Here is a 25,102-nt window from a genome sequence, read left to right on the forward strand (position 1 = left end):
AGAGGCACTTCTATTGCAAGAGATGTGGCAAGGATCATCCAGGGTTAGATTGTCAAGGAAATCCCGTGCAATGCCGCAATTACGGGAAGAAAGGGCACAACGCTTTTGGGTGTAACGGTCAGGGTAGGAAAGTTGCACCTCAGATTTAGAATGTTAGTGAGAGTCAAAAGTTTGGAGGGCAATCCCGGATTGAGAACAAGAGTGGATGCAAGGTGCACCTTTGGGGAGATCGAGACCACCTCAGGGGAAGGTGTTTGTTATGAGTCGTTCCCAAGCCGAAGCGGAGGCCCTAACTGATAAGGAGATTGAAGGTACCTCTCGTATAACCCACCTCATTACCTTAGAACCTCATTATTTCCCAAACAGAGCATAAGCAAAACATAATAGTCGGGGTGCTATGCCACATCTGAGCTAGAGAACTCAGATGCACATGCTAAACTATCTAATAAAGCATAAACCACAATTAATATCTAAATACAAGTCAAGGCACGCAGGCCATCTCGTCAAGGCTAGAACTATCTAAACTAAGTCCACGAATCCAACTAGCGCACTCCGAAGCTACTTGACTGTCCCTGAAAAACATTCGGTGTAACAACCGTCAGCGAATAATGCTGGTAACCCTCTCCAAGGCGTTAAGTACAATATAGGTAGATATAAGAAACTCATTTTGAAACCCGAATACATATATACTTACGAGACTCTAATTTAAATCCAAGATCAAGACTCGAGGCACATTTGTAACACCCCCGATTTTCATGCCATTTTAAACTTAAACATGCAAGATATTCTAACCATAAACATAAGCAAAACACAGCGGAAGTCTAATTATATAAAACTGGAAAACGGAGAGTGTTATGCCACGTCCACACTAAGTGAACGCACAGGCAACAACATCATCAACATCAATCTAAGAAGTCTATCAAACGAGGCACACAGGCCCAAAACAAAACTAAAAGAGTCTGGGGGACTAAACTAGCCATCTCTATATCGCGCTCGCCACTACTCGGGACCTAAAAAGCACATGAATAAATGGGACGACATCCGGTCAGCGAATGATGCTGGTAACCCATCAATACACGTTAAGTATCATACATAGATAGTATATACAAAATCATTTTTCGAAACGGAATACTGTATATATAAGTTCAAAGCCAAAGATAGAAGTCAACCACAGGACTCTATATCACTCACAACAAGGATAAGGGGAAACACATCCCAAGACTCATCAAGAAGTGACAACGATGACACAAGAAAGGCTCAAGGTGTATTCTACCATCACTCAGTAGAATATCACCTGACATGCTCAACACAAGAGAACAAAGAGACACACATTGGCAACACATGCCTTTGTGACATCACTCGTCACGAATATAGAAACACACATCAGTAACACATGCCTTCGTGACATCACACATCACGAATAAAATAATCCTTCCTTATGCCCGGTTCCAACCTTATGGCTACCCCCTACCTTATAGCTAGTTCCAACCTTTACCTCTAGGACCCCTGTACTCCAAAGTCCAACCTGTTGGTTATTTCTTTCAACCTTGCAATGCTATGACTTCTTGCTTGTTTTTGGAAACTTTTAGATCCTTTAAGTTTTGATCAAAAGGATATTCTTGTGAAAATCCATATGGAATCCCACTTTCCTTGTGGAACTTCCAACGGCTGCACCAAACCCTTGACCCTACAACGCTCCGCCTTAACCTTGTGACAATTCAAGCATCGTCCCACGAACTCCGCTACCTCCTTCTTCATGTTGGGCCACCAAAAGAGATTCTTCACATCTTTGTACAACTTGTCGCCTCCGGGGTGTACTGAGTAGGGTGTGTTGTGGCCTTCTTCCAAAATCTGACGCTTCAACCGATCGCACGATGCAGGTATACACAAACGGCCCTTGTATCTCAACTCTCCGTCCGTAGATAGCTCAAACGGTCCCCCTCTTCCTTTAGCTAGGTCATCTCTTGTTCTCATTAAACTAGCGTCCTTCAGTTGTTCTTCCTTAATTTCCTCTAATAGTGTAGGTATGATTCTCAGGTTGAAAAGACAAACTTCCGACTCAGCTTCGCCTTGTTCCACCACCTCTAAGTTCATCCTTTGAAGTTCTTTACAAAGTTCGTCAGCCACCACCCAAATGGAACTGACAACGTGCTTGGACTTTCTGCTCAAGGCGTCCGCTACCACATTTGCCTTCCCTTCATGATATTGAATGTCAGCTCATAGTCTTTGATAAGTTCCAACCAACTTCTTTGGCGCATGTTAAGATCTTTCTGCGTGAATATATACTTGAGACTTTTGTGGTCTGTAAAGATCTTGCAACGTACTCCATATAGGTAGTGCCTCCAGATCTTCAAGGCGAAGACTACTGCCGCTAACTCTAGGTCGTGCGTCGGGTAATTCTCCTCGTGCACCTTGAGTTGTCTTGAAGCATAGGCAATCACTTTCCCATTCTGCATCAACACACAACCTAGTCCCTTCTTGGAAGCATCACTATAAACTTCAAACCCTTCAGTCCCGGATGGTAAAATCAACACAGGTGCGGTAGTGAGCCTCTCCTTTAATTCTTGGAAAGCTGACTCACACGCTTGGTTCCATTGAAAAGGCACCTCTTTCCTTAGCAACTTAGTCAAGGCTGGGTGACTTTGGCAAAATCTAACACAAACCTTCGGTAGTACCCAGCTAACCCCAAGAAGCTTCTTACTTCAGCCACCGTCGTCGGCACAGCCCACTTTTTTACCGCCCAAATTTTATCCGGATCGACCGAGATACGATTGCTGTCGATTACATGTCCCAAGAACGCCACGCTATCCTTCCAAAATTCGCATTTCGAGAGCTTGGCGTACAACTGCTTTTCCCTCAGAATCTGGAGTACTGTCCAGAGATGCCCTACGTGCTCTTCTTTATCCCGATAGTACACGAGGATGTCGTCGATAAACACGATCACAAAACCCCCAATTTTCATGCCATTTTAAACTTAAACATGCAAGATATTCTAACCATAAGCATAAGCAAAACACAGCGGAAGTCTAATTATATAAAACTGGAAAACGGAGAGTGTTATGCCACGTCTACACTAAGTGAAAGCACAGGCAACAACATCATCAACATCAATCTAAGAAGTCTATCAAACGAGGCACACATGCCCAAAACAAAACTAAAAGATTCTGGGGGACTAAATTAGCCATCTCTATATCGTGCTCGCCACTACTCGGGACCTGAAAAACACATGAACAAATGGGACAACGCCCGGTCAGCGAATGATGCTGGTAACCCATCAATACACGTTAAGTATCATACATAGATAGTATATACAAAATCATTTTTTGAAACGGAATACTGTATATATAAGTTCAAAGCCAAAGATAGAAGTCAACCACATGACTCTATATCACTCACAACAAGGATATGGGGAAACACATCCCAAGACTCATCAAGAAGTGACAACGATGACACGAGAAGGGCTCAAGGTGTATTCTACCATCACTCAGTAGAATATCACCCGACATGCTCAACACAAGAGAACAAAGAGACACACATTGGCAACACATGCCTTCGTGACATCACTCGTCACGAATAGAGAAACACACATCGGCAACACATGCCTTCGTGACATCACACATCACGAATACAATAATCCTTCCTTATGCCCGGTTCCAACCTTGTGGCTACCCCCAACCTTATAGCTAGTTCCAACCTTTACCACCAGGACCCCCGTACTCCAAAGTCCAACCTTATGCCTCCGAGGATCGTCGTCCCCACTCCGACAATCTCCAACACAACCACCGATTTCATAGTACACGAGGGTACCGTTCACACACATGGCCGAAGCCTCCCAAGAACACGTGAACCTCACACACAGGTCACAAACTCCATAATCACATCATGGCCACCACGAGGACCACTACCGTACCTTGGTGACTAATGTCCCATTCCATTAATCGTGCAATCCAGGTACAGCCACACACGCAACACCATTATAGGAGTCAATTAACGGATCACAACAAAGATATGAATCCATACTCAACAAGGAAAGGATCACAATCCGACAACAACGATGATCAACACAAGTTATCACCCCCAATAGGAAAGAACAAACACCACGCGCTAGCATTTCAACACCGAACTAGCATGCTTATCAAACGGGTAAACAAAACATAGTTCCGAAGAACACACAAGGCTCATCATGGTTCAACGAATCACAAGGTTGAACACTTAGCACGATTCAAGACGCTAAAACCTATAGGGAATCCTACCATATAGTTCTAGACATACGAAACATCAAGAAGACACTCAAAAGCCCAACAAAAGAACATCGGGAAGTCAAAACATCATTTACCGAGCCAAAAGAATCACGGGAAACAAATCCACAACCATCAACATATAAGTACCCCGCGGGTGGGGCCACGGGTGGACCCCCACCCGTGGTTCCGCCCGCGGGAACCATGTCCCTCATCACTTGTACCCCGCGGGTGGGGCGGCGGGTGGTGCACTACCCGCCGTTCCGCCCGCGGGTACAATACCCTGTGCAACAATATTCCTTCGGGGATTTTCAACACCAAGCTCAAATTCAAGTCCAAAACACCCAAAATCTCACCAAATACAACAAAATGACTTGAATCAAAGGAATAGCCAAGCAATAGCATACATGAACCCTAATAACCAGCTCTAGATATGCATTTTCACAAGACAATGCATCAACAGTCACATTTCATAGCAAAATCACATGTAGAATCCAAGAAATCATCATATAAGTAAGTAAAATTGATTTTGTAAAGCATGGGTTACTGTAACACCCCGTGTTATGATCCCCAAAACCAATTAATCATTTAAATCAATTACCCAAAAGAAAGAATTAAATCATAATAATTAATTAGGAAAGGCCCACCATAGTCCATGGGCCCTTATCCCTAAACCCAATCCTTAGTCATAAAAGGAACAGAGATAGCAAACCTATAGTAATTAGGCCCTAAGTAAGACTCTTGGATATATAAATAGGGAACATAAGGAGGCACCTAGAACTCCCACCACAATAATCTCTCACCACACCAAGAATTCCAAGAATTCCCCTAGGAGAAATCAAGAAAGAAGAAAGCTTAAAGAAAGACCCTTCATAGCCAAGGAATCAATTAAGGCTAAGAGGTAACCCATGTCTCAACAAAACCTATTTTCATAGCTATGATTCCCCTCTTAGGATTTCCCCATATTATTGTGTATTGATGATTTGTGATATTACTATTGATAATTGGTGGGATGATTCCATGGGTGATCTTGATGATGAGAGGTTCTTGATAATTATGGTGTTCTTGATGATTATATGACGTTCTTGATGATTATATGGTGTTCTTGATGTTCTTAATGATTATATGAGGTTCTTGATATTTATATGATATTCCTACCGAATCTTGATTTTGGAAGATGAATTGTGTTCTTGTTGATTTAAAAATAATTAGAACCCTAGGTTATATCGTGGAATTCGTATGGTATTATTCTTGGTATATTGGGTAGGAATTCGCATGATTGGGTGTTGATTATATTTAGAAAAGCATAATAGGTTATGTGTCGTATGTTTCTTGATTTTGATCCGTTAATTGTCTACGTGTGTTATCAATTGCGTTTGAAAGTGTCTAAGCATGGTTTCGGGTTCCACAAAGGTTCCCGGGGCGTTTTTGGTGAAAAAGAGTCAGTGGGGGGTAGGTGGGGGTAGGAGACCCGCCACCTACCCACGGCCAAAAGGAGCCTCGCCGGCAGCGGGCAGCCGGCGGGTGACCCCTCACCCACCGGCTACCCGCTGGTTTGTACCCCACCTTGGGATTTTGGCTTCCCCGTTTAATGCTCCCCCGACCCCCGTGGTGTCCCAACGGACTCCGTCTATCGTGCCTATGTCTAGTTTGATATTTCGGGTACCGTTCGTAGGTTGTATGAGTCTTATATATTGCATGCTAGTTGAATTGGTATCCCGTTGACCTAGGTGAAAGAAGTATGAACCCCTTAGGATTATTCTTAGTATGTGAAGGATCACGCATAGGTTTTGTTATACGTTTTCTCCCCCTTCCCAATGTGTTAATGTGGGTTGCATGTACTTGCTATGTATTATGTGTGCGTGATACCCCAATTCGGTTGCGATCGGATTGGTTATTCCTGAGCTGCGGTTCAGAAGCTGGCTGCGGTCAGATTTACACTCTTGGGCTGCGGTCCACCGTTTGGTTGCGATCAAACGTTTCTACATGAGCTGCGGTTCATATTTCCTGGCTGCGGTCAGATGACATACTCTTGGGCTGTGGTCCACTGTTTGGTTGCAATCAAACTCTGATAAGCTGCGGTTCATCGGTCGGTTGCGATCGACCCCTCCGTGTTGCGATACGGGGCAGGGTGCTGCGGCGCCGTGTCAGAGCTATATGCGCTGACCCACATGTATGGGCATGCGATTGGTCCTGGGCGCCAACAAAGTGTGCTATGTGATGAAATATGGATGAGTTGTTGTTATAAGTGTCTTGGGGATGTGACTATGGGATTTTTACTGGGAATCGTATATGTTGGGTTATGATTATTAATTGTGTTTATCTCTACCTGTCTTGCCTATTGTAAACTGTATATGCTTGGTATAACTGTTGTCGGTGCTTAGCTCTATCTGTCGAGTCTATCCCTGTTTTAAAAGCTAGAGTCTCGTAGGATATATCTGCATGCTTCAAAATGGTTTTCGTATATCTATATATATGTCTATATGTATTGTATTTCAACGCGTTGGAGTGGGTTACCAGCATCTCTCGATGAACAGATATATTTGGCTTTCAGGCACAGACGTGTAGATCACTGGAGCGCGCTAGAAGCTTGGGGCGTAGCTTAGATAGTTTTCTCTTTCGGCCTGCGTGCCATGATTTAGTATTGATACTGATTGAGGTTTTAGAATTTAGCCTGTGCACCCGAGTTCTATAGCTCGGGTGTGGCATAGCACCCCGTACTCTTTGTATCGTATTTTGGGATTTAATGAGATTCTATCTTTATTATATAAGTTTTAAAAGTCTTGAAAATCTGGGGTGTTACAGTTACCTCTTGTAGCCTAAACCTTCACTTAATACACCTTTTCAAGCTTCTAACAAGGCTCTCCTTCAACCCCAACTTCAAGAACACACCAAAAGACCATAAAGATTTCATCTTTAGAAAAAGATACCTTAGAAAGCACTAAAAACACAAAAGGACCATAGCTCTTACCCTCCTAGATGCTCAAGAGTAGGAAATGTGGAATCTTGGAGACAAACTTGGAAGATCTTGGAATGCCCAATTTAGCTTGGAGAAAAAGCTAGTTAAATTCTAGAGAGAAGGATGAGCTTTTTGTTTTGAGAGTGTAAGGGAAAGAATGAAAGGCAACTCTAGGTTAGCTTGGAATACAATCATGAGGTGAAATGTCTTCATTACCCTTACTAAGATGAAGAAGTGTAAGGGAACAGGGGAACTATTCACAAAGCTTAGAGTACAACTCATTGACTTGGATTGACTAGTCAATTACTAGTCCCCGACTATTGAATTTTCAGGAATTTAAAGAATAAATTACCAATTAGATTAGGATTAATTACTTAATTAATCCCTAAATAGAATTCGGATTTACGGGGTGTCACATCATTAATAGATTCAACAGTATAGAATAATCATAAAGACTAACATGCATCCTAAGAACGCAATACAAGACATAACATGTGGCTAGGCATATAAATAACAATTAGAGGCAACGACGACATTCAAGACAATCAATTAGCAAGTAGTCATCAAGGCACACAATTCATCCTCCAACCTTATACCAAGTTCCAACCTTGTAGCTCTCCTCCGTCCTTATATCAGTTCCAACCTATAACTCCAGGCTACCCTTATATCACCACCCCTTATCCCTCCGGGCAACTACATGCCCCCACCGACAAACCACCTATCAACCTCCAACATATCAAGATGGTGTCGCAGTGCCATTTACATGATCCGCACCTCTACTACCAATATCAAGGGGTTAGCGCATATAGCTCTAACATGACACCGTAGCACTTATAACCTGACCCATGCTCAACGGAAAGCAAGTTTAAGGTGGGTTTGTGCCTTCAACACAGTAATCGCTATGGCCTGTACCTTTAGTACAATGACCGGGCACAAGTGGTGCCAACCTCCAACAATCACAATCTCATCATCATTATTCACACCGGCCATTGCGCAATGACCACGATACTCATCATCATTCAATCAATTAACACATAATCAAATAACAATCAAGACACAACAACAACGACACGTATTACACAGAAATTCCTAGAATGATACCCGAAACACCAAACGAGACTCATACACGACAAATGGGGTACAACGGGACACACAGAAACATCAAACGGGGAAAACACCACAAACCACGCCGGGTTTCCAGCGGGTGGGTGGCGGGTGAAGGACCACCCGCCGGCGGCGACACACTATTCCAGTGGGTGCCCGGCGGGCAGTCGCCTGCCCGCCGGCTGCCATCTGGAATAGTAACACGAGCAGCAGGTAGGTGGCGGGCACCCCTGCCCCCACCTACCCCCACTGACTCACAGGCAACTTTTCGGTCCCGGGATCTCTTGTGGAACCCGAAACCATGTCCAGACACATTCAAACACATAACGATAACACCACGGATTCAATTAACAAAATTAAATCAAGAATCTCACCAAATACGTTCTAACACGATTCCTAAACATACCAAGACCTAACGTTAATCAAATAACGGTTCAGGAGCATCCAGAACCACAAGAATATCAAGAAGTCTATATGCAAAGTCCTAAACACAAGTGCTAGGCTAGACTCAACACCCGATCATGCATAATCCCACCCAAATATACCAAGAACATCATAATACGAAATTCACGATATAAACCCTAGGGCTCTAGACATAATCGAAAAATACAAGATCATTCATATAATCAATAACAATATCAAGAACATCAATATTATCACATAAACACAATATAAACCCTAGGCAAAGCTTTATCAAGACTCAAACACAGAATCACATAACAAAGGAGCCAATGAATAAGATATAGCAAGGAAAATAGGTTTTGTTGAGACATAGGTTACCTCTTAGCCTTGATTAATCCTCCCTTGGCTATTAAGGTTTTTCTCTAAGATTTCCATCCGATTGATCTCCCTAGGCTTGGCGGTGGGGAATCTCTTGGGAATAATTTCGTGTAATATAACTAGGGGTGGTAAGGGTTCTAATTGCCTTCTAATCCCCTATTTATAGTGTTAGGAATCCTAATCAGAGTCTGAATAGTAAAGACATATTTTCTATTCCTAACAGGTATATAGGTCTAGGATTCCTAATTAGAATCTGAGTAGTAAAGACCCACTTTCTTTATTCCTAATAGACTTAAAGTCCTTATTATAAACAAGGGTCCACGGTCCATGGTGGACCACATTAATTAATTGAAGGGAATCCTAACCAAATTAAATCCTTTTTAATTATTATTAACGGAATTAATTAAATAATTAATCCAGGATTAGAGTGCGGAACACGGGGTGTTACAGTTATGTTCATCCTATTGATTTGCATGCTAGTTACGATGTTGTTGGTACTAGTATGTGCTTGTTCATTCGTTCTAAATGAAGATTGGTAGCTTGTATTCACCAATCATTGTAATATTTGGATTGAAGTCTATCGTTATTGTGCCATTGTCTTGAAATGTACCTTCCATGTCTATTCTTGAAATCCTTCGATTGAATCTCTTGTTGTAAGCTTGTACAAATGTTGTACTCTATTGATTATTCTTGATTGGGCTATCGTTGAGCCTCAAGTATCTATGTTGATGATTATGTGTTTGGTCGATAAATGTATTGGTGGCAATGAACTTATGATTGGTATATGTATCAGTGGCAATGAATTTGTGATGTGTATGAATCGGTGGCAATTTTATTGGTGGCAAGGAGCTATGCTCCATTTGTATTGGTGGCAAGAAGCTATGCTTCATTTCTTGTGGTATAAGGTTTGACTGGTATACAAGTTGGACTCAGAAGTACATGTTGGAATTGAAATAAGGATGGAGCGGTGTTATAAGGTTGGAACTGGGCATAAGGTTGGAACTTAGAAATGGTCATTGGTTGCGATCTTTGACTTTCATTTGCTTTTGAGCATGTTGGATGTTATTCTATTAGTGCTATTGATTATCGTATCTTGTTGATGGGTCTGTGGTCCTTGTCATTCTTTTTAACCCCTTGAGTAACCGTATGATATTTGGTCATTTGATTAAGAGATCAGAGATTCCAATGAGTCTTATGTTGTTTCTACTCTTTGTTTTAAAAGACTATATATGTGTATTCCAAGTCTCAAATGGTTTTCTTATATCTATATTATATTGTACTGAACGCGTAGTTGTGGGTTACTTAGCATTATTCGCTAATAGGTGCTACCCCTTATGTTTTACAGGTACTTAGTTTAGCGTAGCTCTGATCTCCTTATCCTTTAGTCTAGACTTTGTGGCCTGTGTGCCTTAGACTTGTGAATTGTTGACTCTATGTTGGATTTTGATATTTAGTACTTGGTTTCTAGCCTGTGCATCTATAGATTAAATAGATGTGGCATACCATTTCGTGATTTGACTGTTAGCTTCCGCAATCTTTCAATACTTAATGTTTGGTTTAATCTCTATATCTAATCTTTAATTATCTTGTTTAGTACGTAAAAATCGCGGGCGTTACATATGGTCCTTTGCTGGTAATGTAATTATTGGTTGCTAGAGGGAACACAAATGGTTTTGTGGTGTAGTTGGTTATCACGTTAGTTTAATATATTGAAGGTTTTTGGTTCAAGTCTGGGTGAAGCTAATGATGTTAAATTTGTCATTTCTTTGTTTTGCTAAATAATAAATATATATACTCTTTGTTGAAATCTATAGTATCACTACAAATATATTTTCAGGGAATCAACAACAAAATTTATTTCACAAAAAAAATTAATTTTTTAATCAAGAATCATCTAATCAAATAATGAGAAAATTTCTCTCAATCTACCCTTTTTTTTTCTTATTCCGTTACTACTCAACTTGCTGAACCAATTTTTGTTCTCATCTATCCCGCTCTATTCTCATTCTTTCATGCAAAAAATAAAATAGGGTAAATCAGGCCTGAGTCGTGCTGGATTCATTTTGAAGTTTGGAGTTAGAGATATAAAAGCACACACACAAAAAAAAAAAACAATGATTTCTCCAACACTAAACAAAACGCATGGGAAAAAGCATCACACCACTAATAAAGTGATCTCCATCTAATATGGTCCTTTGCTAGTAAGGTAATTATTGGTAGCTAAAGTGAACTCAAATGGTTTCGTCGTGTAGTTGGTTATCACATCAGTCTAACACACTGAAGGTTTTTGGTTAGAGTCCGGGCAAAACCAATAATGTTATATTGGCATTTCATTGCTTTGCTAAATAATAAATATATACTGTTTGTTGAACTCTCTAGTATCAGTACAATTATATTTTCAACGATTCAACAACAAAAGTTATATCACAGAAAAATAAATTTTTTAATCAAGAATCATTTAATCAGATTATTAGAAAGTTTCTCTCACTCAACATTTTTTTTTTTTTGGAGGCTGATACTATTCAATTTGCTAAATCAATTTTTGTTCTCATCTATCTCGTTCTGTTCCCATTGTCACATGCTAAAAATAAAATAGGGTAGTTCAGGCCTGAGTAATGTTGGATCCATTTTGAAGTTTGGTGTTGGAGATATAAAAACACACACACAAAAAGAACAATAATTTCTCCAACAGTAAACAAAATGCATGGGAAAAAGCATCACATCACTGATAAAGTGATCTCCATCTAATATGGCCCTTTGCTAGTAATGTAATAATTGGATACTAAAGTGAATGAAAATGGTTTCGTGGTGTAATAGGTTATCACGTCAGTTTAACACATTCAAGGTCTCTGTTTCGTGGTGTAGATGGTTTTCGGTTCGAGTCTGGGTGAAGCCAACAATGTTAAATTTTTCGTTTCTTTGCCTTGCTAAATAATATATATATATATATATATATATATATATATATATATATATATATATACACTGTTTGTTAAACTCTCTAATATCAGTACAAATATATTTTCAATGACTCAACAACAAAAGTTATTTCACAAAAAAATTAATTTTTTAATCAGGAATCATCTAATCAGATTATTAGAAAGTTTCTCTCACTCAACCTTTTGTTTCTGAATCTGATACTATCTACTCTACTTATTGAATCAATTTTTGTTCTTATCTATCCCGTTCGGTTCTCATTCTTACAAGCAAAAAGTTAAATAGGGTAGCTCAGGCATGAGTAATTTTGGATCTATTTTGAATTTTGGAGTTAGAGATATAAAAACACACAGAAAAAAAGAACAATGATTTCTCCAACACTAAACAAAATGCATGGAAAAAAGCATCACGTCACTGATAAAGTGATCTCCATCCAATATGGTCCTTTGCTGGTAACGTAATTGGTTGCTAAAGTGAACGCATATTTTTTTGTGGTGTTGTTGGTTATCACGTCAGTCTAACACACTGAAGATCTCCGGTTTAAGTCTGGGCGAAGCCAAAATTGTTAAATATGTCGTTTCTTTGCTTTGCCAAATAATAAATGTATATACTGTTTGTGAACTCTCTAGTATCACTACAAATATATTTTCAACGATTTAACAACGAAAGTTATTTCACAAAAACATTAATTTTTTAATCAAGAATCATCTAATCAAATAATGAGAAAATTTCTCTCACTTTACGTTTTTTTTTTCTGATTCCGATACTAATTAATTAGCTGAATAAATTTTCCCGTTCTCACATGCTAAAAATAAAATAGGATAGCTCAAGCCTGAGTCATGTTGGATCCATTTTGATGTTTGGAGTTAGAGGTATATAAGCGCGCACACACACACACACACACAAAAAAAAAACAATGATTTTTCCATCACTAAATAAAATGCATATGGAAAAGCATCACACTACTGATAAAGTGATCTAGTGAGCTGTCGTAGGCTCCCAAATTAAAACCTTACAAACGTAGTAGCGGGAGTAAGGGTCGATCCCACGAGTAGTAACTAGTTTAATGTATGTGCTCAAATTAAAGGAAATGGGGATTTAGTATGAAAGTGATAAGCAAAGTAAATAAACGAATAAAGCAATGAAAACAATATATTGAAAGCACTTATAATAGAAAACCTTGGTTAGTAAACATCCACCACCGGAATTTAACACTGATCATTGATTCAAAAGGTAATTAATATGCAATTGAATATTTGTCGTGAAATTATTTCATTTCCGTTTTCCCTTAGTTGTAGGTAACTAAAGCACACGCAGTTTAATTACCCCTAACAACTAAATAACCTAAGACAAGCGCTATAGATTTAATTTAATAGCAGCAATAGGAACTAGGAAAACCGATAAACTAAATAACACAAGCACAAGAGGTTGCATTTAATTTAGGAAAATATTCTTCTTGAAACCAATTATCACTAAGCCGTCAATAATTAACCTTAGTTGCTACTGAATATTAGAATAATTTGTAGCACAACATTATCTAATATAGCAAATAATTATATCAAATAACTTAGAACAATATTTAATACTCAAATGCATAAAAATTATATACCAAAATAAATAAATAATCTTACAGCATAATCAATTCCGGGGCTTCAATTCACTAAACCAAGCTAAAGAAATTAGCCACAAATAGACATTGATAACAGCTTTAAAGAATAATCGAAAGGGGAAGAATGAAAATTTTACAATAGAAAACTTATACTATTTATATATTTTTCCAATCATTTTTCACCACCCAATTTTCCTATTTTTCAGCCTCTCGTCTGAATCCATCCGCCACAAGCCACGAAGTCTTCCGCCAATTGCTTGCACGCATGAATTGAAACATTCAATTCATTTGGCATCCCTGTTGGACCATTTATATATTAATAATATATATATATATATATATATATATATATATATATATAATATATTATATATTATATATATTTAGTATACAGTATGTAATATATATATATATATACATATATATATATATATATATATATATATATATATATATATATTTATTTATTTATTTATTAGTAAGTATATATTAATTATTATATATATTATATATTATATATCATATATATATTTAGTACTATATTTAGCTCATTAATTGTTAAACTTCAAAAAGAACTAATTATTAAATAATATTAACTAATGAATGCAAAATTATTATAAAAATCTACCTAAAATATGAGCGTAAAATATGCATAACAAATTTCCCTACACTAAAACGTTTGCTTGTCCTCAAACAAAAAATATTATTTGCGAAGTAAATTAAGATGAAATTCTCAAAATTCATAACACTTCATGAACAACAATCTGAAGCACCCTGCAATTAATATGGTATCACCCCTGTCTGAAAATTGAGAGAACTAAATAAGTCAGCCCTCACAGAAATATCACTCATCACTCAAGTGTTTGATGGGTATAAATTTCACTCAAGTTCATTCCTATAAAATTGCTCTACCATAGGCTTGCATATCTTCTCAATCACCACTACAAGAGCCATGCATGACACAAATCATAAGGACTTTTCACAGGTTGTAATGGGGCTAGGGTTAAGGTAGAGAACATTTTTGGAAAGTAGCTTAAACAAAAGCTTTCAAACTAGAGGAGCAAATAAATACAAACAAACCAAGATCCTCAATTTCTGTTCAAAAATACATCATATTGAGGTTCCAACATGACTATCATTCTCAAGGGTATAGAATTCTTCCTCAGTATTACCAGAATTTCCACTTGCTTCATTTATTTAGAAGTAACTTGAACTCAAAACAAATTGCTGATTCTTTCTCATTTTCTCATAAATTTTCAGCAATATTTTTCTTTCAACATATATTCATCATTTCTCCCATTTTTTCATTTTTTCAATTTCCATACAATTTTTTTGGAATCATGAACTGTCTTCGTTTTCTTTTTTCATAGAAGACCAACGACAAATTAGCAATGAAGATACAACCGCCTCACTCTCAATCATCTTAACAAAAGTAAGTGATCTCCCCCACACTTATTCTTCACAATATCACGCTGATTACAAGAATAATTTAAAATTTTCTCCACTAGTTATTCAGCTGGGTGAAGGCATTATTTTTAGATATAAAAGGCTTGTAATTTGGTTCAAAGTAAAGAAAAGAATGGCCATAAAGCTCAAAGTGGTTAACAAGGGGAAATAAATCATAGGACAAACCGATTATTTGGCTAGTGAGGCTCAAGATCAAATAATGGCCTTAATCACACTTGAATCATGCATGGTCAAATTAGCTTTAAAAGAGAATCAAGGCAAGTTCTAGAGAAACAAAATTATGGAAGAAAGCGCACAATAGAAAGAAAATAAGACCGAAGTGTCGGTCAATGGCTCAAAATCTCACAGGTTTATTGCTTACTTAATATAGTCACTACATATCAAACAGGAAATGCTAACAAACTAATCACAATTTGCCAAACTATTTATTCAATCTTGTTATGAATTTCAAGAAAGAAAAAATATAATAATTTTTCTTTTTCAAAATAATACTTATTTTGCATAAAGTACTAGTAAAATATTTTTGAAAATTCTAAAATAAGTAAACCAATAATAATAATTTTTTTTATTTTTTTTGACATAAGCAAACAAACAATAAAACTAAATTAAGTAAACAAATAATAAAACTAAATCTCCTCCCCCACACTTATTATCAACATTGTCCCCAATGTTGAATAAAAACATGCAGAAAAAGGGTTATTGAATGAGAATAGGGAATACAAAAATAAAAATAATAATAATAAAAAAAAAAAGGAACAAGCACACCTTAGGTTACCTCCCAAGCAGCGCCTTTGTTTACCGTCGTTGGCTCGACTTATGATATTTCTTTAAATTTCCACCATCTTTTGGAGTACCTTCGATGATTACGATTATTCAAAGAAATACCCTTCATGCAGATTAGTACTCAAAGATGATTTATTATTTTTTTCATTAGAAGCAATTTCATCAAATGTAACAAACTTCAAAGAATCAACAAAAATTGCAAAATTATCATCACTAGGGGATTTCATGGTATCATAAATATTAAAATTCACAAATTTACCATTAAACTCCATAGTAAGCATGCCACTATGAATATCAATTTTAGTTCTTGCAGTTTTTAAGAATGGTCTTCCTAGCAAAATATGAGAAATTTTATTATATTGTCCATATCAAGCACATAAAAATCAGCAAGAAAAACCAAGTTATTAACTTTAACAAGCAAATCCTCAACCACACCCCTAGGATATGTAGTAGATCCATCAGCCAATTGAATTACTATACTAGATTTATTCAGGGATCCAAGATTTAAAGATTTATAAACAGAATATGGCATGACATTAATAGAAGCTCCTAAATCTAACATAGCAAATTTTCAAGTTTCACACCACTTATCATGCACGGAATAGTAAACATACCCGGATCCTTGCACTTTTCAGGAAGATGGCTTTGATTAGCCATAGAGACATTCTCTTGCACTTTCACGTCCTCAATTCTTTCATTATTTTGTTTCTTTTTCATAGTGCGTACCTCTTTTAGAAAATTTGCATAGCGAGGTACTTTTTCCAAAGAATCTAAAAATGGTTTATTAGCCTCACATTCACGAAATGCCTCATAAAGATCATTATTTGATTTTCCTCTATTGGTTCTAAAAGAGCTTGAGGAAATGGGGGTACTGGTTCATAATCAGGAAAAGAAGAAAGCTTACCTTGGGACTTCTCTTTATGTTTGGCAATGTTACATGTACTTATTTCCTTGTCTAAATCAACATTCTTTTCCAGCGACATACTTCTCACAGTAATTGCACTTACATTCTCTTTAGGATTAACAACCGTTTGAGAGGGTAATGTGCCAGAACTCTGTGCTTCCAACCGACTTACCGAAGTTGCTAGTTTGCCCATTTGTCTTTCCAAGTTTTGAATTCTAGCATTTGTCTCTTGAATACTAGCTCCTGTCTCTTGTTGGAATAGTTGTGTTTCTTGTTGAAACTGCAAAGTGTTAGTAGCAAGAGATTTAACAATATCTTTTAGATTCATACCTGAGCTAGAGCTTTGGGCTGGCTGTTGTCTTGAAGGAAATGGTTGTCTATACTGTTGAAAATTAGAACGATTCTGAACAAACTGGCTCCCTTGTCAGTTCCCATAGCTAAGGTTTGGGTGATCCCTCCATCCAGGATTATATGTATTGGAAAATGGATTATACTTACCTTGAGGTTGTCCAGGAAAACCTCCAGCCATGTTGACTTGTTCAATAGGTTCTTCTTGAAGAGTCGGACACACATCAGTTTGGTGTCCAACTACCGAGCAAATTCCACATGCTTTTACAGTTTGCATAACGTACAAGAGTAGTTAAACCAGAAATTTGTTGTTCAATAGCAGAAATATTTACCTCATTCACTTGCTTAGACGGTTGGACAAGTCTATTGCCAAACTGTTGAAAATTTGCAGCCATGTTTGCAATTAGAGTTCTTGCATCGTCTGGTGTCTTGTCAACTAAAGCACCACCGCTTGCGGCATCAATCATGCTTCTATCCATTGGAAAAAGTCCTTCATAAAAGTATTGAATGAGTAATTGATCACAAATTTGATGGTGTGGGCAACTTGCACATAGTTTCTTGAAACGCTCCCAATATTCATACAGGGACTCTCCATTGTTTTGCCTTATACCACATATTTCCTTTCTAATGTTGGCCGCCCTCGAAGCTGAGAAATATTTTTCAAGGAACGCTGTCTTCAGGTTATTCCATGTGGTGATGCTCCAGAAGGTAGATAGTATAGCCAATCCTTCGCTGAATCTTTCAACGAAAAGGGAAAGGCTCTCAACTTGATTTGTTCTTCAGTAACCCCTGTGGGTTTCATACTCGAACACACCACATGGAATTCCTTTAAGTGTTTGTGCGCATCTTCACCTGCAAGTTCATGAAAAGAAGGCAAAAGATGAATTAATCCAGACTTTAACTCAAATTGTACATTGGCATCTAGAGCGAGAAAAGTGATGCATAAAAGTTGTTGATCTAAATTCGGAGCTCCAAGCTCTTTTAAAGTCCGATTTTGAGCCATGGGTTCTTCTTCTAAATCAGAATTGGCGGAATCGGTAGCCAGATCGCTAGACTCCAATTTCCTCAAAGCTTGATTCCTCCACCTGCGTATAGTTCTTTCAATTTCTGGATCGTATGGCAAGATTTCTCGATTAGCAGATCGAGTTATAGGCATAAACCACGAAAGAGATTGCAGTAATTATGTAAAAGTAACGAAAGAAAAGATTTTTTTTTAAAATTTTTTGGGGACAAATGAAAAGAAACAAACAAACAAATAAAGAAATAAATAATTAAATAAACACAAAATAAGCTAGACAATCTCCCCGGCAACGGCGTCAAAATTTGGTGAGCTGTCGTAGGCTCCCAAATTAAAACCTTACAAACGTAGTAGCGGGAGTAAGGATCGATCCCACGAGTAGTAACTAGTTTAAAGTATGTGCTCAAAGAAATAATAGGGGGTTTGAAATATAACGAGAATAAAGATTAAATAAAAGACAATTTAAATAAACAAGAGATTAAATAAATCGAATAAAGCAATAAAAATAATATATTGAAAGCACTTATAATAGAAAACCTTGGTTATTAAACATCCACTACCGGAATTTAACACTGATCATTGATTCAAAAGGTAATTAATATGCAATTGAATATTTGTCGTGAAATTATTTCATTTCCGTTTTCCCTTAGTTGTAGGTAATTAAAGCACACACGGTTTAATTACCCCTAACTACTAAATAATCTAAGACAAACGAACGTTATAGATTTAATTTAATAGTAGCAATAGGAACTAGGAAAACCGACAAACTAAATAACACTAGCACAAGCGGTTGCATTTAATTTAAGAAAATATTCTATCCGAGACCAATTATCACTAAGCCGTCAATAATTAACCTCAGTTGCTACTGAATATTAGAGTAATTTGTAGCACAACAGTATCTAATATAGCAAATAATTATATCAAATAACTTAGAAGAATATTTAATACTCAAATGCATAAAAATTATATACCAAAATAAATAAATAATCTTACAACATAATCAATTTCGGGGCTTCAATTCACTAAACCAAGCTAAAAAAATTAGCCACAAATGAACATTTATAACAGCTTTAAAAGATAATCGAGAGAAAAATAATGAACAATTTACAATAAAAAACTTATAATATTTATATATTTTTCCAATCATTTTTCACCACCCAATTTTCCTATTTTTTAGCCTCTCGTCTGAATCCATCCGCCACAAGCCACGAAGTCTTCCGCCATTTGCTTGCACGCATGAATTGAAACATTCAATTCATTTTGCATTTCTGTTGGACCATTTATATATTAATAATATATATATATATATATATATATATATATATATATATATATATATATTACGTACTGTATACGAAATATATATAATACATAATATATAATATATATAGAATAAATATTACGTACTAGTATTAATATATATGCATTATAAATATATATATATATATATATATATATATATATATATATATATATTGGTAAAAGTTCAGGTGTGAACTTCTAGACTTTTAGTAATGTGTGCACGTGTGCACTCATACTGATCTGATTGTGTTGATCTATGGGTGCAAATTAGAGTGCACCCGCACCCTCACCCGGTGCACCCCGCCACATTCACCAAATGTTAGTGGCGCATTGTTTTGGGGGGGGGGGGGGGGGGGGGGGGGGGGGGGGGGTGAATTTGTAATTTGGCTGGGGTTGTGTGTTTCGTTTCCACCAGTTGGCGGTACATTCCGAGCAGCTCTGTGGAGGCGTCGTTCTCGCGAGGTGGGAGGTGCGATACGCGAATGGCTCGGTCTGGTGGCAACCGCCGTTCGAGGAGGGGTAGGTCCCGGCCTTTGTTCTCTCCGTCGGCTTCGTGCACAGGGTCGCGGAGGCGTCCCGAGCGTTCAGACGCCGGCCCGGGCGTCAGTCTCCGGCGGCGACCGGTCGCGTTAGTTTCGAACGGGCTGTCCCGGGGATTGCGTCTAGAGTGTTTGCACGGACACGGGTCGCGCACCGGTGGGGCATGCAAGGTTTGTGCATCTTCCTATGGTTTCTATGTTTTTTGATCACCTGCAATTTTCCAAATTAGGGGTTACGGGGCAGTGGCAGTGGGGTAGGGTTGTTCGGTTGGCCACTGTGCTATTTGGTTTTTTAGTTCACTAATCGCCTCTTCTGCAACTTTCCTTAAAATATGACTAGATAAATGCATTTGTAATATGACTGTATAAATGCATCTACTGGAGCCTACCTCTTTGGTTGAATTTCTCAGTGTTGTTGAAATCATTTGCCCCAACCTTGTCATGCTTTCCCTGACATGTTTCCCACTGCTGCTCTAGCTTCTGTATTGCATCCAAATACTCTTTCTCCCTTTTGGCATTTACAAATGCAATTTGTTAATTCTTCAAATCCTAATTCCTAAGTACACTGCTATGGGGGAACTAATTAGAATATGTTGTCAGGTATTGCGTTATTAATATTGCTCTTAGCTTTAATATGTTGCTTTATTAAATTTGTGTTTAGCATTATTATATTTGCTTAATTGAATTTGCTTTTATCGGCTAAGCTTCGTTATATTTGATTTTAAGAGTTGATTTATAAATGTTTGGTAGTATTAGGCCAGAATTTGCTTTTATTATGTTGCTTTATTAAAATTGTGTGTTTCGCATTTGGTCTTGTAGTTTTAGTTCGCATATAGTCTGGAGTGCACTCGTCTCTACTCACTCCGTGTATCTACTAATTCCAGTTAGATTATGGCATGTGTAGAATGAAGAGTTTGAGGTCGCATTTTGTTTCGTAGTTTATATGCTTCGCTTATATTTTGTAATGCACTATTCTAATGTGGATTAGGGAGTGGAAATGGAGGCTGTTTGAGCGCATGACCATGGCTGTGTGTGGGGGTTAACTTCAATAAACTTGTTTGCATGGTCCTGTTATGTGTTATCTCACATTTATTTTCTAGGTTCTATAGTTTTAGGTCACGTATAGTCTGGAGTGCACTCGTCGCCAATCACTCCGTATATCTACTAATTCCAGTTAGGGTATGTCATGTGTAGAATGAAGAGTTTGAGGTCGCATTTTGCTTTGTAGTTTATATGCTTCGCTTATATTTTGTAAAAGTAGAATTTATAAGCAACGGTGTCAATTTGTTCTTGGCCTATTTTATTAATTTTGGTAATTGGTTAATTTACATTCTTAAACCTTGGATTACGTTTTGTTTTAATAATTCTGGAATTAGTTTTGGGAATTTAGTTACTTGTTGGATCAAAGCTTAATTCCAGTACACTTTCTATGATTTTACATGGCATTAGATGAGACAAGTAATACCTCTGACCTTTGCCACTGTGCTGTTTGATTTTTTAGATCACTAATCTCCTCTTCTGCAGCTTTCCTTAAAATAGTTTCATTTTAAAATAGCACTGCGCGGGTGGACGCCGGCGTGGTTAAAAGCACGGGAGAGACGGGAAGTGCATGGTGGGGGGTTCGGGAATTTTCAGTTGGATGCACCGCTCCGTGTATTGACATCGCGGGACCAGCGAGATGACCAAGGGCTACGGCCGGCTCACCGTGGACTCGTTCGTGGTCCCATTACTGTAAGCATTGATGTGTTATGTATTCGGTAGCTATAGAACATCATAAGGTATTATAAAAGTTATGTAGTTAAAGTTATGCCGTAGCCCGTAAGTCCATAAGTTATTGGTGGTAATTTTAGTCATTTCAGCGGGAGTATTAGGTGTATTATTGTATGTACTTACAGTCTGTATTTTTGCAGGGGAATGCACAGCCGCCTACTAGTCCACGGGGAGAACCGCATGACACCCGGGATGACCCAAGGCTACGCCCGGTTCACCACGGACCCGGTCCTAGTGCCGTTATGGTATGACAACTTAACTAGTGCACTCTTCCTAAGACCCCCTAATACAGTTTTCATTTTATTTTATAAAAAAAAATGCAGACTATAGAATATGTTAAGTTTGTTTTAGTAAGGACCACAGTTAAACCCCATTTTGAAATTGTCGAGAAGGTTGTGCACCCCCGACATTCTGGATTGCACTTGAGCCGTTCTGGAATGCACATCATACCCCATTGTTGCACGCGAATGCAGTCCAAGAAAACAATACACACTCTACTACATCCCAAAACCAAAGTCTACTTATTTTTATTTTATGCCCACTCAGAAACTTGTATGAGGGAATATAAGTTAAACTCAGGGAATATTAGATTTGATTATTTTAGTTAGGGTGAGGTTCAAGTGAGGCTATTGTGTTAGGTGAGGATTGTGGACAAATTTCAACCATCAGATCAGGCCATCTAACACCTGTAAGTGCACAATGGGAGAAATTAAACGGTCTCTAAATAAGGCAATAACATTATTAGTAATTAAGGTTGGGGGTAAAAGTGTAATTGAGAAATTAAATGGACATTAACGTGAAAGGAAAGGAGCAAAAAAATACGGCTTTTGATTTAGGGTTAAAACACCGAATGTGAAGGAGAGGTGTCGGCATTGCATAATCAACTCAAGCAAACCTCTTGCACAACCAAACAAAGCCGTGAAGAACAATCGTGAAGGAGGCTTGCACACCATCGGAATCTATGGTGGACTCAACACCTCAGAGAAATCAAAGGCATGCATCCGTTGAAGCGACAACTAGAATCCGTAAGAATCTGCGCCCAAAATCATTTGTTTTTTAATTTTTTTAATCGCAATGCGCCTGTAATATGCGATTGCATTAACTGGAATTGCATGTTTGTTTGTATTTAGTTTGTTGTTTTGTTGGGATTTTTTTTTTTTTTTTTTTTTGTGAATAAAAAACGCCCCTTCTGGGCGTTGGTGATGTCCGGTGAATGACACTACGTGGGTGTGGCAATGGGTCTGCTAGAACCAAAGATTGACAGTGGGTTTGACAGTGTACAGACAGAGAAGGGGTTTGTGCATGTAGATTACATTTTGTTGTTTTTTTTTTTTATTTTGTGTTTTGAAATTGTTTTGAATAAGAAACATCGAGGAAGAGTCTGGGAAAGTGATTTGTGAATGCAGATTTCGAATTGGTTTTTTGTTTTGGTTTTTTTTTTTTTTTTTTTTTTTTGGGTTTATACTTGTTTTAGAATTAGAAACGACATTCATGGGGGTGGGAATAATGGTCTGTAAGTGATGGGGTGGGATGTGGTGTAACTCTGTCATGGCGGAGAAATGGATGTTAGTGAGGTACGGTAGAGACAAGAATGCACAGATAAGGAGAGAACACTACTTCTATGCTGACTATGCAGTGGAAGAAAAAGGTAGGAAAAAGATAGTGAAAAGAATAATAAAACAGTTTAAATGGATGGATGCACAAATTGGGAAAAAGTATAATGGGCGGACCACACGCTGGCAGTTGGAGACAGAAAATTGGGTTAAGGTTTTACAAATGATTCCAAAAAGTTATGTTGTTTGCTAAATTTGTTGTCATATCAATAAATTGAATAAAAAAAAAAACAGAGGGAACCACCAACTGTAGAAACTTATTTAATACTGGGAAATAAAGTGTTAAATTGGATTGTTGTATGGTGAAGCAGTTTGGTGAGACTAGGAAAATGTGCGATCATATTATTCGTGAGTGCGGGTATAGTGCATGTTAGTACTTTTAATTATTGCAATTCATAACGGTGCATGTGCATTAAATATAATGAATATGTGGAATTCTTACTGTGCATCTGATGAGTTTTAACTGGGTGCATGTATGTAGTATTGGTTGATTGTGTTGATAGATGAGTTATTTGTGCAATAGAATATATTTAGTTAGTAACGTGAAGGCATGTAATGTGCATTAGAATGACTAATGTGTATTGTGATGATAAATTGGAATTGTGCTATTGGTCATGATAGTGCATGATGGTAAATGGACTTGAGTTACTAACTGCAATTATGTTATGTAAGCAGAAAGACATGATAGGTACTTTTCTAGATGATAAGAAAGACCATGACTGGGGAGCGAAAGTACTAATGCTGGATCCAAAAAGAATGCAAATGCGGTGGAGGGATACGGCGAAAAATCTGGATAGTGGGGGTGTATGCGATGAGGCACATGGAGACCTTCATAGGAGAGCGTGATACGAGTTGGGAGTGTGGGCTCAACAAAGGAGACAGATCAATAGTAGAAGCCTTGAGAATGAAGTAAATGAGTGACATACTACTTAGTGAGTGTAATGAGCATCATGCAAAAAACCTCACAAGCTCACCCCTATTCGAGCAGCCTGGCATATTCACGCGATAGATGTAGCCTACTTAGTTAGTGTAACAGCTGAAAAGGATTGCTTTGATGACGTTGTCGAGATTCAAGTGCCTTCAGTAGTTTAAAACTTTTTGCATTATTGTTAATGTCTGTAAGTGGCACAAACTACGTACAGTACCATGCTCCTAATTAATTTTTGAGGTCTAAGACAATTTAAATTTGCTAGTAATTAATTCTCGTTAAAGTTTTGCTAAATGGTTATTCACGCTTAAGAAGTTGTGCATCCATATTTTCAGTACGGATTTGTGCAACGTTGTGTTTTATATGAATGCAATTTTTTTTATGAGTTACCTAACAAAAGGTAATTAACCTTGAAGTTTGTGTTTTTTTAGAAATTTAGGCGACATTATTTGTGCATCCGTAGAGTACTAGAATGTGCAAGTCTGTTTAACTTTCCAGGTACTATTTGTGTCACGTTCTGATTACACATTGTGCAAGTTATAAATTAAACGGCGCAAATTTTAAAATCAACAAACCAAAGCCATTGTTTTAGTATCAAAACAAATAGCAGCAGATTAAGAGTGCATGGAGATATAAAAAAAAAAATGCTAACAACAAAATAAGATTATAATTCCGTTGCTACATCAGGCTTACATTATTTCTTTGCACATCGGGCAGGTACGACTGTTATGGTCGACTGGTCGTACTCCTCACAGGTGTGACATTGTCGTTGACGACGTTTGGACTTCTTGATAGCTAACTCC

At 37.7% G+C, this 25,102-nt stretch overlaps 1 long non-coding RNA gene across 2 annotated transcripts; it reads left to right on the forward strand.

The window, feature by feature from the left end:
- Positions 1 to 19,859: 19,859 nt before the first annotated feature.
- On the forward strand, positions 19,860 to 24,531 carry LOC109169225. 2 transcript variants are annotated; one of them, XR_002052206.1, is made up of 5 exons: positions 19,860 to 20,159; positions 21,513 to 21,719; positions 21,899 to 22,003; positions 22,151 to 22,783; positions 24,047 to 24,531. It is a non-coding gene; the product is annotated as an uncharacterized LOC109169225 (long non-coding RNA). The 2 variants fall into 2 exon arrangements; XR_002052205.1 differs by having other exon boundaries at positions 21,899 to 22,783.
- Positions 24,532 to 25,102: the final 571 nt, after the last annotated feature.

This window comes from Ipomoea nil, unplaced genomic scaffold, assembly GCF_001879475.1.
Source record: "Ipomoea nil cultivar Tokyo-kokei standard unplaced genomic scaffold, Asagao_1.1 scaffold3265, whole genome shotgun sequence".
Lineage (NCBI taxonomy): Eukaryota > Viridiplantae > Streptophyta > Magnoliopsida > Solanales > Convolvulaceae > Ipomoea > Ipomoea nil.